Genomic DNA, 14,951 nt, shown 5'->3' with positions numbered 1-14,951 from the left:
AACCTCGATGGTGGTACGTTATACCTTCAACTCCCCAAAGTACGAGAGTATATGATCAAAGCAATATTCCGAGCATAGATGAGGACAGTATGCAAATAGAGGGGTCGATATTGCAAGGGGTGGAGGCCACTGAAAGCTTGGAGCATGTAGAGGAGCCAACATCGGGTAACAATGATGGAAATACAAGAGTCCAAGAATTCTTTGAGAACGAGGTGGACTCATCCTTTTGTGGTATCATGTCTATCGACCTTCTAGTGTATATGGAGTTGTGTCAAGAGATTGACATGGGACCATAGGGTACTTCATACTTGGAACATCCACCTACTCAATTCATTAACGAATCACTTATAATGGTATATAAGATATGCATTTTAAGTAAGATCATTTTTTAAAGATTTATATTGCCGTGCTTTGTATGATTTATATTGATTATGCTAACATCAATTTTTGTATTTGCAGGTAACCTTTGTGGATATTTAGACCATCACAATGAGTCGAGGGATAAGCGACGAGGAGCTATAGGAGATCTTCACGCGTATGTCTCCAGGCCAGATGGTGAGATTCAGAGATATGGCGGATCAGGAGCTGTCTCGAACACCATCGTGCTGCTCTATTAGATCTACTTCGGTGCGCTATGATGCTTCAACTTCTAGCAGACGAGGTCAACGCTCCCCAGACTTGGGCCAAACGGAGGGAGTGGTTTAGGGGGATGCTGCGGATATCTGAATGCAGTGAGGTCATGGTCGACTCGGGATACAGGTGCTACTCCTCGCTCTCATGGCGGTTCAAGAGAGCGTGGCTCAGGTGGTTATTGTGGAGGCACCGACGCAGTGTCTCCGTCTCGTTGTTCTACTGGAGTTGCATCACCTCCGGGATTTATCACACCTGTGGGGACGTCTACTCCAGTCACTCCAACTTTTTCTCAGTCGTCCGCAGGTGGCACCCCTATGGGTGCTACTCCGAGAGATACTACCTCGGTAGGTACACCAGATGTATAAAGGGTCTCCTAGATATGCCTAGGAGCGTGGTCGCAGGTGGAAGAGGACCCATATTAGGCATACTTAGAGGGGTATGCCTACCTTGTAGATGATAGGTCAGGAGCCATCATCATGAATGATGAGGAGAGGAGGGTGATGGCTCGCATGAGAGAGTTGTGCCAACAAGTTTTTCGGCACAATGTCTTGGATCATTGGAAGAACATACTGGAAGGGAGAAAGGACTACATAGAAGCATCCTTGCATGAGGAGTTTCTGGTACCAGCCGCAACAAATAGGTTTTCTACGGGTTGGATGATGGAGTGTATGCATGTATACATGTCACACAGACGATTGGATGTACACAAGGCACTCAAGAGCGGGGCTTTAAAGACTGAGTGGCTAGACGCGGACGATTGATGCTGACTTAGGGAGGAGGCTACAGATTCTCCAGGACGTTGGAGACAGCAGTGCGAGACAATGAGGGCACGACTAGAGGCTACTTGCAACATTCCTGTTCAAAGCAACCTTGCTCAGTTATTGAGATAGTCGCACCTTATTTTGTGGGATGAGACTCCTATGACCCATCGATATGCCTTTAAAGCAAATTGATAGAACTTTAAGAGATGTTATGAGTTGGGATAAGCCATTTGGTGGAAAAGTTGTTTTGTTTGGAGGGGATTTTAGGCAGGTCTTGCCGGTTGTGGTAAAGGAAACACGTGAGGATATTGTTAATGTTGCATTGTGTTACTCCAATCTGTGGCATTACATAAGGGTGCTAAGGCTATCTAGGAATATGCGAGTGTTAACAACTGGTAGTGTAGTGGACAATGGGTTCATCTGTTGGATTCAAGGAATAGGGAATGGAGTGGGTATTACCGAAAGTTGTGATAAGTTGTGTGTTCCATCTAGCATGGTGTTGAAAGGGCAGTTTATCGAAACCTTGATTGGTAGTGTCTACAGTGATGTGTCCAATGTGGGTGACAACACATCGTATTTTAGTGAGTGGCTATACTTGCCTCGCGGAATACAAAGGTGGCTACTTTGAATGATCATGCATTGCAATTGATGCCAGGGGAGGTCAGACAATATTATAGTGCAGATTCGATTGCAGCGTTCCGATGACTCATTTTTGTACTCTGTTGAGTATTTAAATACATTGGACCTTGGAGGTGGATTTCCTCCTTATTTATTGTTGCTGAAGATAAATGCACTCATTCTTCTTAGAAACCTAAACCTAAGAAGGGGTATGTGTAATGGTACGCTGTTGATATGTAGAGCTTTCAATAGGAAAGTAATAGATGCTGAGATAATAACAACAGGGGCAAATGTGGGCGAATGAGTTTTTATTCCCCGAATTACTTTTATTTCCAATGCTGCACAATTGCCATTTACTATAAAACAGAGGCAGTTTCCCATCCGGTTGGCATTCGCTATGACAATCAACAAGTCACAGGGATAAACTCTGTCCATTGTTGGGCTTTATCTAAAGGCATCGGTATTTACACATGGTCAGCTGTATGTTGCATTTTCAAGGGTAAAATCTTCTCATAGTATGAAAGTCCTATTGGGTGAAAATGATGGGGATATGACCACAAACATTGTATAGAAGAATGTTCTTGAAAAGGTGTAGTAATGTGCATTGCTTTCTTTGCGGAGATGTAGTTATTAACAACCATGTAGGGACACTGGTTTTGCATATATGTGAATTGCTCTCTGTGCCCTGTTTGGTTGGCATATACTCTCTTGAAAGTAAATTATTTTTTATATTTCGCTACTTATTTAACTTTTGCAAATGCCTACCCTAGTGTGGGATTATTACCCAGCTTCTGACTATCAAAAGGAGCTATAGTGCACATTGCATGTAGTAACGAGTGATAATATCATAAGAAGGACACTTGAAAGGGTCATCGAGCGTTTATATGATGATGTTAATATTGACACCAAGCTCCTAGTTTTTATTGAAGTTGTACATTGTGGATACACACAATGTTTTTGGGTGCCTATATACGAGGTTGACCATAAGAAGAGATTTCAATGCTCTCATACTGATAAGATACCGATGCATTGGTTTAAGTATGGGCTTAAGGATTTGGGTTGTTTTGTGACACTGCATCAATATTTGTTAGTACCTACTGAATGGTTCACAAATGTTTGATCAAGTATTATTATTGTTGGGATGAAATGGTCTTTGTTAGTTGTTCCACGTACTTATGTTGTGATTTTTGTTCCAATGTAGGTGGTAAAGAGTGAGCTAGGACTATTGCATCACCCTTGTGATTATCAATGGGAACTGTGGGATCATTCCCTGCTTCACCTTCGCATATTTTGCTCAAGGAGGAAGATTTTGTTAATGAATCCTCAAAGAAGATCAAGCTTTCTTTCTATTAGGCATCTTGGAGACATTGTCTTTTTTTGTTGGCATCAACCATTTGCCTATGGTGCTTGGAAACACTCGAGTGCCTTATACTTGGCCTTCGTGGCTTGCTAATGGAAGGTCTCTTATACTTGGCATTCATGGCTTCATTTTGACTAGGTCTCTTAAAGAAATTATTTTTGTGGTGCTTGGTCTTTGTCTCTATTATGATCGGTTTTAGTATAACGTTGTTGTTTCTAAGTATTGCGCAAAGCAAGCATGTGATTCCTTACATTGATGTCGAGAGAAAAGTTTGTAAGTATGGTGCATGGAAGAGATTGTTTTTTTGTCTAGCATTTTATTGTATAAATTTTATAAACGATTTTTAGTTTTAATTTTGGAGAGAGAGAGAGAGAAAGAGAGAGAGAACAACACACAATGTTTTTGGGTGCATATGTACGAGGTTGACCATAAGAAGAGATTTCAACGCTCTCATATTGATAAGATACCAAGGCATTGGTTTAAGTATGGGTTCAAGGATTTGGGATGTTTTGTGACCTTGCATCAACGTTTGTTAGTACCTACTGAATGGTTCACAAATATTCGACCATGTATTATTATTGTTGGGATGAAATGGTCTTTGTTAGTTGTTCCATGTACTTATATTGTGATTTTTGTTCCAATGCATGTGGTAAAGAGAGAGGTAGGACTATTGCATTGCCCATGCAATTACCAATGGAAACTATGGGATCATTCCCTGCTTCGTCTTCGCATGTTGTGCTCAAGGAGGAAGATTTTATTAATGATTCCTCAAAGAAGAGGAAGATTTTTTTCTATTAGGCATATTGGAGACATTGCATTTTTTTGTTGGCATCAGCCATTTGCCTGTGGTGCTTGGAAACACTTAGGTGCCTTATACTTAGCCTTCGTGGCCTATTAATGGAAGGTCTCTTATACTTGGTCTTCGTGGCTTCATTTTGACTAGGCCTCTGTCTCAATCATAACCCATTTCAGTATAACGTAAGGAAAGTTTGTAATTATGGTGCATGGAAGAGATTGTTTCTATGCTTGCCATTCCGTGTTACAAATTTTATAAACTTCTTTTAGTTTTAAGTTTGAAGAGAGAGAGAGAGAGAGAGAGAGAGAGAGAGAGAGTGAGTGCTTGGAGAGAATTGGAGAGAGAGAGAGAGAGCAAGAGAAATTAAACATCTTGGAAATGGAGAGGGAAAATAGGAGGGAGAAAGAGGAGAAATGGATTATTAAGCAAAGTTGTGCGATAGCATGACAACTTCACATGCCGCTTCACAGTAACTTCACGTGCGAAGCTTCCGGAGAAGCGGCCTAGCGTAGCGTTCCATGCGCGTGAAGCGCGCACGGAACACTAGTCACAAGTATTAAAATCCTTCATAATTTGTATGTGCATATGTTCAATATTATGAACACTAACATAATTAAATGTATAGCTTTCATATGGTTAAAAGGTCCCCAAAGTGTCATGGTTTTTAAATCTACTAATTCTAGCCCCACATTCCATCACTAACCACCACTAAAATCAGTATCGTATGACAAAATGTTTTGAGATGGGTGTCTCAGCATTATGTGGTTTGTAATAATCCAGGATACACAAGTTGTGATGTCCAAGCTCACAAATTGTATTTGTGGAAACCTTCAACCTTGATGTATAGAACACCGAAGCATTCTAGATTAAATTAATTCAAAATCTCTAATCTCCCACAAATGTTGCGATGAAATCAATGCACTTTTTGGAGGATTGCAAAATTTTTCTTAAGGTTAATTTCTTATCACTAAATAATTTCACATCATAGTTGATTGTAGAATTAGCACCATTGTACTTATCTCACTTTTTATATTTGACATGAGAAATACAATTATTAACCGAGGGGGGATGGGAGACACATGTAGGTGTCCAATCTAAGCCTTCCCATTAACGCATTTCCGATAGCAAAGTAGCTGTGCAAACCAAGCTAAAGAAGGCTCGCCCAAATCTCACAAATATCCTGTAGGCACAACGTACTTCACAACATGAAGGGAGGTGCCTATAAAACAAAGGGTCAAGCTTGAGCATTCACACAATTTCCTTGATCTTTTTGGTTGATGACATGTTTTGAGACATTGAAGGCGAGGGGTTGCATGTAAAATGATGTCGGGGGATGTTAAATATGGATATGTATTACATAGATAATATGAATAATCATATAGAATATATAATACTTTAATATATAACATGTTATATATTATGGTGTTTAGTACATAATACGTTATATATGAATGTATCTAATTTTAAACATTAATATATAATGTTAAATATATAATGATATATTATTATATATGCTCTATAATACAAAAATTCATGTAAGAGATTGGAAATAATAAGGTGGCTACACTAGTTGGTATATAAGGTGTAAGAGACTTTTATTTTTTACCATTTGGTTAATACAAAAGTCTCTTCATCTTACGTCTCCTTTTTCAACTTCCATTGCTTCACTCTCTCTCTTCTTGTCTTTCTCTCTATTTTCAATCTTTCTCTCTCTTCTATACTCATCTTCTCTCTCTTCTATAGTCATCTCTCTCCTCCTCTCTCTTGGCTCACTTCTTTACAGTGGTATCAGAGCATATGCTCTTGATCCTTTTGATTTTCTAAAATTTTACATATATTTTCCTTATTTTCCACCAATAAATCCAAGGCAATAGGTATAGAAGCCATATGGCAGGTACTTGCGAGCTATCTACATGAAGCAAGGACCATCTTAGACATTTGAGAAGAGCTTTGGAGCAAGTTTAGCAACACCGTGGTGGCTAAAATGGCAAGTTATGGATCAATTTCAAGCTATTGTGAAGAGTGTTTTGGAGAAACATGGCTAATTGGGGTTAGAGGAGCAGTAAGTCATGACTACATTTCAAAGTGAAGGTCCTTTTTTCCCTTTTCTCAAACTCTCCTATAGGTTTCATGAAGTCTTTAGTAAATATATACTCTTTCCTTGCAAACCCTATTAGATATGATTAATGCCCCACTCTCATTAGGTGCTACCAATGATCCATGGTGCTCAAAGTTGTAAGGCCCCCATTATGAGGAGAAGCCAAATGTGAGCCCGGACATTGGTTGTCCTGACTTGTATATCAGATGAGGTCTATGTGACCGGATGGCAAAAAGGTGATTGTTGTGGGTCTAATCTTTGGGTTAGACGGAGTGGTTAAGCTGGTAGCAACTCGAGGCGCATTGCATTGAGCCCCTGGCTGGGGGGGTCCCAAGGGGGCCAGCGGCCCCCCTAGCGAGGGTCCAGGGGCAGCGCCCTGGCTCGATGGTAAAGGGAATATTCCCTGGAATATTCCCTAGCCGACTAGTGGAGGCTCATATGGTAGGTCGGTCAGGCCGACCTAATAGCCTTCGCGGGCTATAAAAGCTAAACCCCTTCACATCCGTCGATCACTTATCTTTCACCCAGTCAGAGTTGTTGTTCCAGCTAGCCTTAAGCTCTTCATTTATCTTCTGTCTAGATTGCCATCTAAGCTTCACACAGTGGAAGCGCACGGGTGGACAGAGCCATCTTTGTATCAGTTGTTTGGAGTTAAAGAATTTACTGATTCTCCTCTTATCTGTTATGTACTCTCTATCTCTTTCTCAGATTCTGTTTGCTGTGCCTTGTAGTATTTTACATGGTATCAGAGCCCAGGGGGCTCTAGAGATCGGAGAGTGTGCAAGAGGCAAAGACTTTAACAGCAAGGAGAAACTATGTCGACTTCCAGAAGCGGTTCTGGCGCATCAAGAAGCGGTGCAGGAGGTGGTGCTGCTGTACCGGCTATTCAAACACTGAGGATTCGTCCACCAACCTTCAGCGAAGGCAAGTTAGATGGTACAAACTACACCTTGTGGAAGTTCAAAATTACAACTATCCTTGATTCTTATGAGCTTTTGGAGACTGTGCTGGGAACTGACGCAGAACCACAGCCTACCCCCGACCCATCAAATCCTAGTGTGATGATTCCTCCGAATGCAGATCTTCTACTAGCTTGGAAACGAAGGAATGCAGATGCATTGTGTGCCTTGTTACAAGCTGTTCTGACAGTGTTCTGACTTTGATTCAGCATACAACCAAAGCGTCAGAGGCTTGGAATGTACTAAGGAGTCAGTATGAAACACGAAACCAAACAAGGATTCAAAACTTGGAGAATCAACTAGCAGTGGAGAAGTTTGCTGAAGGAGAGACGGTTGAAGCATTCATCACTTGGATTAAGAATCTACACGACCAGATGGTTGGTGCTGGGATACAAAAGACTAGCAAAGAGCTAGCTCGGAGGTGTCTTCGAATTTGTCCACAAAAGTTTGATGGACTAGTAACTGCCCTTAATACCCAGGTGAGACCTCAAGCTTTGACTTTTGAGGAGTTTTGTGCATTATTAATGGAGGAGGAGTTGAGGCTGAAAGCCCGAGAAGGAAGCAACAATGGAGATGCTGCATTATCTGCCAATGCAAAAGGCAAAGGTGGTTCCTTCACCAAAAATGATGGTGACAGAAAGAAGAAGGACGGAAAGAAGAAGTTTCAAGGAGAGTGCTTCTACTGCAAGAAGAAAGGACATGCAATTGCAGATTGTCGTGTCAAGAAGGCAAATGAAAAGAATGGTACCCTTAAAAGTAAAGGGAAAGAGACAGCCAATACGGCTGAAGCAGAGCTGGAATTATTCATGGCGACCATTGAGGAAGTGTGCTCCTCAGCGCAAGAAGAATCTACCACTGACTCATGGGTGTTGGATAGTGGGGCCTCCCATCACATGACCAAAAAGAAAGGTCTATACAGTTCTATGCAGCCTCTACAAGAATCCACCATTGTGATGGTTGGAAATGATGCTAAATGCCCTGCTGCGGGCATAGGTACTATTTCTTTTGTTGCTGCAAATGGTGAAGTAAAAAAGCTTTCAAATGTGTTGTATGTTCCCGAAATCAGGAGAAATCTATTATCAGTTGCTGCCATAACTGATCTTGGTCATGAAGTGAGGTTCAAGAAGACAGGTGCAGAAATTCTTAATAGTGTTGGCACAATTGTTGGCAAAGGAGAAAGAAGGAACAACCTGTATGAGCTAAGTGCTCTTATAGCCACTGCTGGAGTGGGCACAAGTAAGCTTTGGCATGAAAGGTTTGGACACATCGGATTTGCAGTGTTGAAGGAGATGCAAAAGCAAGGTATGGTTGCTCACCTACCTACAATAACTGAATTGAAGGAACCATGTGAAGCTTGTATGATGGGCAAGCAACAGAGAAAGGCATTTCCACAAGAAAGCAAGAATAGAGCACAGGCTCCTCTAGAGTTGGTGCATGCTGACTTGTGTGGTAAGATGCCTACACAGGCCTTGGGGGGATCTTGTTATTTTATGTTGATTGTCGACGACTACAGTAGGAAGATGTGGGTGTACTTCCTTCGTGATAAGGCTCAAGCTTTTGGTAAGTTTAAAGAATGGCTAAAACTTGTTGAGAATGAAACAAGGAAAAGTATGAAGAAATTTAGAACAGATGGTGGTGGTGAGTTCAACTCAAAGGAGTTTGAAGGCTTTTGCAAGAGCAAAGGGATCAAGCGTCAATTGACGACGCCTCACACACCTCAGCAGAACGGTGTTGTGGAACGCAGGAATCGCACAATTGTGAAGATGGCAAGATGCATGCTAAAGGGCAAGGGATTGCCTAACCATTTTTGGGCAAAAGCTGTTAATACTACAGTCTACATTCTAAATCAGAGCTATACAAAGGCTCTCAAGGAAAAAACACCTCATGAGGCTTACACTGGTAAGAAACCATCTGTCTCACATTTCAGAATTTTTGGATGTGAATGTTATGCACATGTTCCAGATGAGAAGAGAAACAAGTTACAACCAAAAAGCAAAAAATGTATCTTCTTGGGTTATAGTGATGAGCAGAAGGCTTACAAGTTATATAACCAAGAGGCAAAGAAGATCATCGCGAGTCGTGATGTGGTGTTCAAGGAGGAGCCACATATAGTGGAGGAGGAGAAGGCAAGTTCTTCCACTTTATCATCAAGCGAAGAAGTAGTCCACTATGAACCTGTCCCGAGAGCTATCCCTATCCTTAAGGAGGAGGAAGCATCATCTTCAGATGATGAGGAAAAAGTTCACCAACCTGACATCACCCCACCAGAAAAGCCATTGCCGCGCTGGGTGAAGCAGCTCTATGACCACAATAATCCTATGCTTGCATCTGTTGAGGAGAAGGCAGACGGACCAAGGAGGTCTCAGAGAATAGAGGAGCAAAGGAGGGCTTCTGCTCACATAGTCAATATGGCCTTGATGGTTGAGATTATGAGAGAAGTAAAGGAGCCAGCTGACTTAGAAGAAGCACTTGCAGATCCATCATGGAAGGCTGCTATTCAGGCAGAGTATGACTGCATAATGAAGAATGACACTTGGGAGCTAGTGGATCGACCAGCAAAGTGGAAGGTTATTGGCACCAAGTGGATTTGGAAGGTAAAGTACAAGGCTGATGGTACCTTAGAAAAGTACAAAGCTAGACTATTTGCCCAAGCATTTTCACAAGTTGAAGGGTTTGATTTTCAAGAGTCATTTGCCCCAACTTCCAGAATGACCACTATTCGCACGGTACTTGCAGTGGCTGCCCACAAGAAGTGGCCAGTGTACCAAATGGATGTTAAGTCAATGTTCTTAAATGGTGACCTCAAGGAGGAGGTGTACATGGCTCAGTCACCAGGGTTTGAGGCCCCCCATTCTGAGAACAAAGTGTGTAAGCTGAAGAAGGCATTGTATGGGCTGAAACAAGCCCCTAGAGCATGGTACCAGCGGATAGATAGGTTATTTTTAAACCTAAACTTCAAAAGATGTGCCTCAGATGCTAACTTGTATGTTTACAGGGATGGTAAAAAAGTATGTAGTGATTGTCCTATATGTGGACGACCTTCTTATTACAGGTGACTATGAAGATATGATCAACCAAACTCGAAAGGCTTTGAGTTCTAAGTTTGAAATGACAGACTTAGGCTTGCTGCACTATTGTTTGGGGATTGAAGTCTAGCAAGAGCCAAGAAAGATCTTCATCTCTCAGAACAAGTATGCATGGGAGATCTTGAAGGCATTTGGCATGACCGAGTGCAAGGAGATAGCTACACCTATGGAGGTGAATGCAAAGTTATCCGTCGAGGATACATCAGCACTAGCAGACATTGGGAGGTATAGGAGGTTGGTCGGCAGTCTGATCTACTTGCGTAACACCAGACCAGATATCAGTTTTGCTGTTGGTGTTTTGAGCAGGTTCTCAAACAAACCTCATGAGAGTCATTGGAAGGCTGGGATGCGGGTGCTTAGATACTTGAAGGAAACTCTTGACTATGGTATCACATACAGTTTCAGAACTTCTCTTGTGGGGAACTGTGACTCAGATTGGGCAGGAGACATTGATTCCAGGAAGTCAATTTCTGGTTATTGTTTCTCTTTGGATTCAGGAATTTTCTCTTGGATTAGTAAGAAGCAACCAACAGTGGCATTGTCTTCTACCGAAGCAGAGTACAAGGCAGCTTGTTTTGTTGCATGTGAAGCCGTATGGTTGAGAAGGATTCTATGGCATATGGGAGTGCAGGATGAAGAACCAACTGTGCTGAGATGTGACAATTAGAGTTGCATCGCCATTGCCAAAAATCCAGTGTTTCATGCACGCACCAAACATATAGAGATCCAGTATCACTATGTGCATGATTTGATGGAGGATGGGATAGTGGAACTGATCTACTGTCCAACAGAGGAGAATGGAGCAGATATCTTCACCAAAGCACTTACGAAGGATCTGCTTCAAGTTCATCTTCAGAGACTCAGCATTGGGCCGAGGAGATAGTTCACCTATGGGTGGACATTGAGGGGGGGTGCTAGATATGATCAATGCCCCACCCTCATTAGGTGCTACCAATGATCCATGGTGCTCAAAGTTGTAAGGCCCCCATTATGAGGAGAAGCCAAATGTGAGCCCGGACATTAGTTGAGTCCTGACTTGTATATCAGATGAGGTCTATGTGACCGGATGGCAAAAAGGTGACTGTTGTGGGTCTAATCTTTGGGGTTAGATGGACTGGTTAAGCTAGTAGCAACTCGAGGCGCATTGCATCGAGAGGGGCGGGTCTGGCCTTGAGTTTTCTTCTTGCCTTCTCCACTAGTTCCTTCCTTCGAGTGGTGTGGGCCGCTCTTCGTTCGGCAGGTGCGTCATGGGATGAGGCGTTGCCTAATGGCTTGCTCTTCGGAGACCTCGCGAGCGAGTAGCTCGGCGGCAGAGCGTGAAGCTTGTGCGAAGGCGAATTCAAAAGTCTCCCAAGAGCAAGGCATAGTGCGTACGTCCATTGCAAGGGGTTCTACTAACAGTCCCAAGTCTAGGCGGTCATAGCTAAGGGCCAGTGCCACAAAAGTGGCGTCGAGTTGTTTGATGCAGTCCACAACGTCAATCCCTGTGTCCTCGGCGAGGTCCGCGGCCAGCGTTAGGAATGACTTCCGTTCATAGGAAGGCTTAAGGCCGTCGGGTGGTTGAGGTTTGTTGGGGCTAGAGGTTCGGTCGGCACAGAGCTGCCGGTGGGGGCCTGTTTGAGTCAGCGGCTGGGCCAATGGTTGAATGGACGGGTCGAGGTTGGTCTGAGGGACCGTGCTAGGGCGGTCGGCAGGGCTGCTGGGTTGCGGGCCAGGGTGGTTGGGTGAGACCGCCGGCAGTAGTGGCCGGTGCTTGGGCCGTTGGGCGTGTATGACGCCTGTGGAATGACTCTCAAGGGAGTCGGATGACTGGGATGGATTGCGCGGTTCGTGGTCTTGAAGTGTCCGAGGACCGGACTTTGCGATTGACGTAGGAGCAAGACCTGTGTCAATTGGGACCTTGGGGATCCACAGCAAGGCATTCCCTTCATAGTAGCCTTGTGCATGCAGCAGGGTTTTAGGGACCCATATTTTCTTAACCACGCGGTGCTTGTGATGATGGCGTTTTGGTCTTCTAGGTTTAGGTTTGTATGTGTTTTGCGGATCCGCACGTCTAGTTGTAGACTGATCCCGCGGCTTTTTCGGCACCCAGTGCAAGCGAGTCTGTTGGGGTTTTGCCTTAGGTTTGGCGGGTTGCGGTGCATGGGGATCTGGGTGTAGTAGATATGCACGACCTTCCTTCTTAATCCTTTGTGCAACTATTTCTAATGGTGGTTCGTTGAGCAAGGCTGGGGTTACGAGGCGCTGGTTGAAAGTCGTGGTAATTGCCACATTTCTGATTGTTAGGTGGATGCGTTGTAACTCATAATCAATATTGCAGCGGGTCTACTTTTTAAAAGTTCGCCTGAGCAGTGACTCTGCGCCTGCCTCCCTGGCATCGGGTAGGACATAGAACAACATGGGGATAGTTTCAGTCTCGATAGAAACTGCAATCCTGCATGTGCCAAGGAGCGGGTAGGATTGGGCCCCATATGGGTTCAATCTGGCTGCCGTGGGGTGAAGTGTTGGAGCGCCCAGTTGGGTCCAATGCTCGTGTGTTAAGATGTTAAAATCCGCCCCCTCGTCGATCAGGGCGTTGAAGGAGCACGTTTGCTTGGCCGTGATCGTGATGCGGAGGTAGGCGGGTTCGACAAGCTCGTCCTCATCTTCTTTGATTTCTGTAAGTGTGGCTACTCGTATTTTAACGAGCGGTTCCACCATTGGTTGTTCATGCAGTGGGTGTGTGGGTGGATAATACTTTTTGATTCGACTGCCATTAAAGAAGCCGATGCCCTCTCCATCCAGGGTTTCCAGCTCGACATTACCAGTACAGCTGATTGCGCGGACCTTAAAGGGCCCAAGACCTTTGAATTTCATCTTCTGTTTGTGTCCTTTAACTGAATAGAGGAGTACTAGGTCGCCCTGCTCAAACTCTCGTTGCTTGACGTGCTTGTCAAACCAGGTTTTGCGTCTAGCTTTCTCACAAATAAGCGCATGGGTGGCTAGCAGACATACCTCCGACAGGCGTTCTAGCTCGACTAAGCGTTGCGTCCATGCCTCCCTCCCCTCCCATCGTTCTTGTAGTGCTATCCGCAGGCTGGGGACAAAGAATTCTAGGGGGAGAATAGCTTCGGTCCCATAGGTTAGCCAGAAAGGCGTTTGTCCGACGGCCGTCTTATAAGCTGTTTGGTAGGCCCACAGGGCCGCCATCAACTTGTTATCCCAGTCACCTCGTGAGGTTGAGACAACTTTGGTCAGGACGGTGATGAGAATTTTGTTGGTTGACTCAGCCTGGCCGTTAGCCTGAGGGTAATATGGTGAGGATTTGCGATGGATGATGAGGAATGTGGACAGGAGATGGGCTATCACTTCGTTGATGAAGTGAGTTCCCTGGTCGCTGACCAATTCGATGGGGCACCCAAAACACGAGATCACTTGTTCCCATAAAAACTTGGCAGTTGTCCTAGCGTCGTTTTTCCGCGTGGCTCTCGCCTCCACCCATTTGGTGAGGTAGTCGGTGCCGACCACTATATATCTAGCCTGTGAATATTGTGCCGCAGGGCTGATGGGTCCTATGAAGTCAATACCCCACTTTTCGAAAGGTTGGCGAGCGATGACCGGGGTTAACTCCATCTGATCTTTACGGATTGGGACCCTCGTTCGTTGGCACGCATCGCAGTGTTTGACAAATTGTGAGGCATCCCGGAAGAGCGTGGGCCACCATAGCTAGGACTGCAACACCTTCCGAGCTGTCATATCCCTGCTAAAGTGTCCTCCTGCAATGCCGCTATGCGCCTCTGAGAGCACATCGTGCATCTCATGCTCACATACGCATCTACGTAGCAGACCGTCTTGCCCCAGCCTATAGAGCTGGCCTGCAATTAACTGATAAGGCTGGATTTTCAAGATTAATCGCCTCAGTCGTGCCCGTTCCATTGGTCGTTCGGGCAGCCCATGCTCGAGTACTTGGACTATGTCGTCCGCCCAATATGGTATCAGGTCGGCCCTGAATAGGTCTTTTTCGCTGGACATGCGGAATAAGTGGCTGTCTGGTAAATCGTCCACTATGCCTTGTCCAGCAGCTTCTCCTGTGGGTATTCGGGACAGATGGTCAGCCATGTAGTGTTGTTTTCCCTCCGTACTACCACTGAGAAGTCGAACTCTAGGAGCAGGAGAAGCCATCGTGCTATACGCCCGGTAGCGCAAGGTTTGTTGACTAGGTAGAGCAGGGCTTGATGGTCGATAAAGAAGGTGAAGGGGGTGGCAAGTAGGTAATGCCGTAACTTCTTCACGGCGAACACCATAGCTAATCCTTCCCTTTCCGTTGTTGAATAGTTCATCTCTGTTTCAGTGAGCTGCCTACTTGCAAAACTTACTGGGTAATCTAAGTTATGCTCACCTGGTTGGCACAGCACCGCCCCCACTGCGAACTTAGAAGCGTCGATGTGTACGTGGAATGGCATGGTCCAATTTGGGGGTCGTAGGATAGGTGCTGTTGTTAGGGCTTTTTTCAGTTCCTCGTAGGCTTGCTGGCAGGCCTCGGTCCACTCGAAGGCAACTAGCAGTTTGTACAATGGCCTAGCGATGAGCGCGTAGTTTAGCACAAACCGCCTGTAGTATCCTGTGTGACCTAAGAAGCATTGAACCCCCCTATAATTGCT

Source organism: Lygodium microphyllum, chromosome 5 (assembly GCF_053477565.2).
Source record: "Lygodium microphyllum isolate KBCC chromosome 5, Lygodium_microphyllum_v1.1.10, whole genome shotgun sequence".
Classification (NCBI taxonomy): Eukaryota; Viridiplantae; Streptophyta; class Polypodiopsida; order Schizaeales; family Lygodiaceae; genus Lygodium; species Lygodium microphyllum.
The sequence above is the reverse complement of the archived record's forward strand: the minus strand, read 5'-3'. Positions refer to the sequence as shown.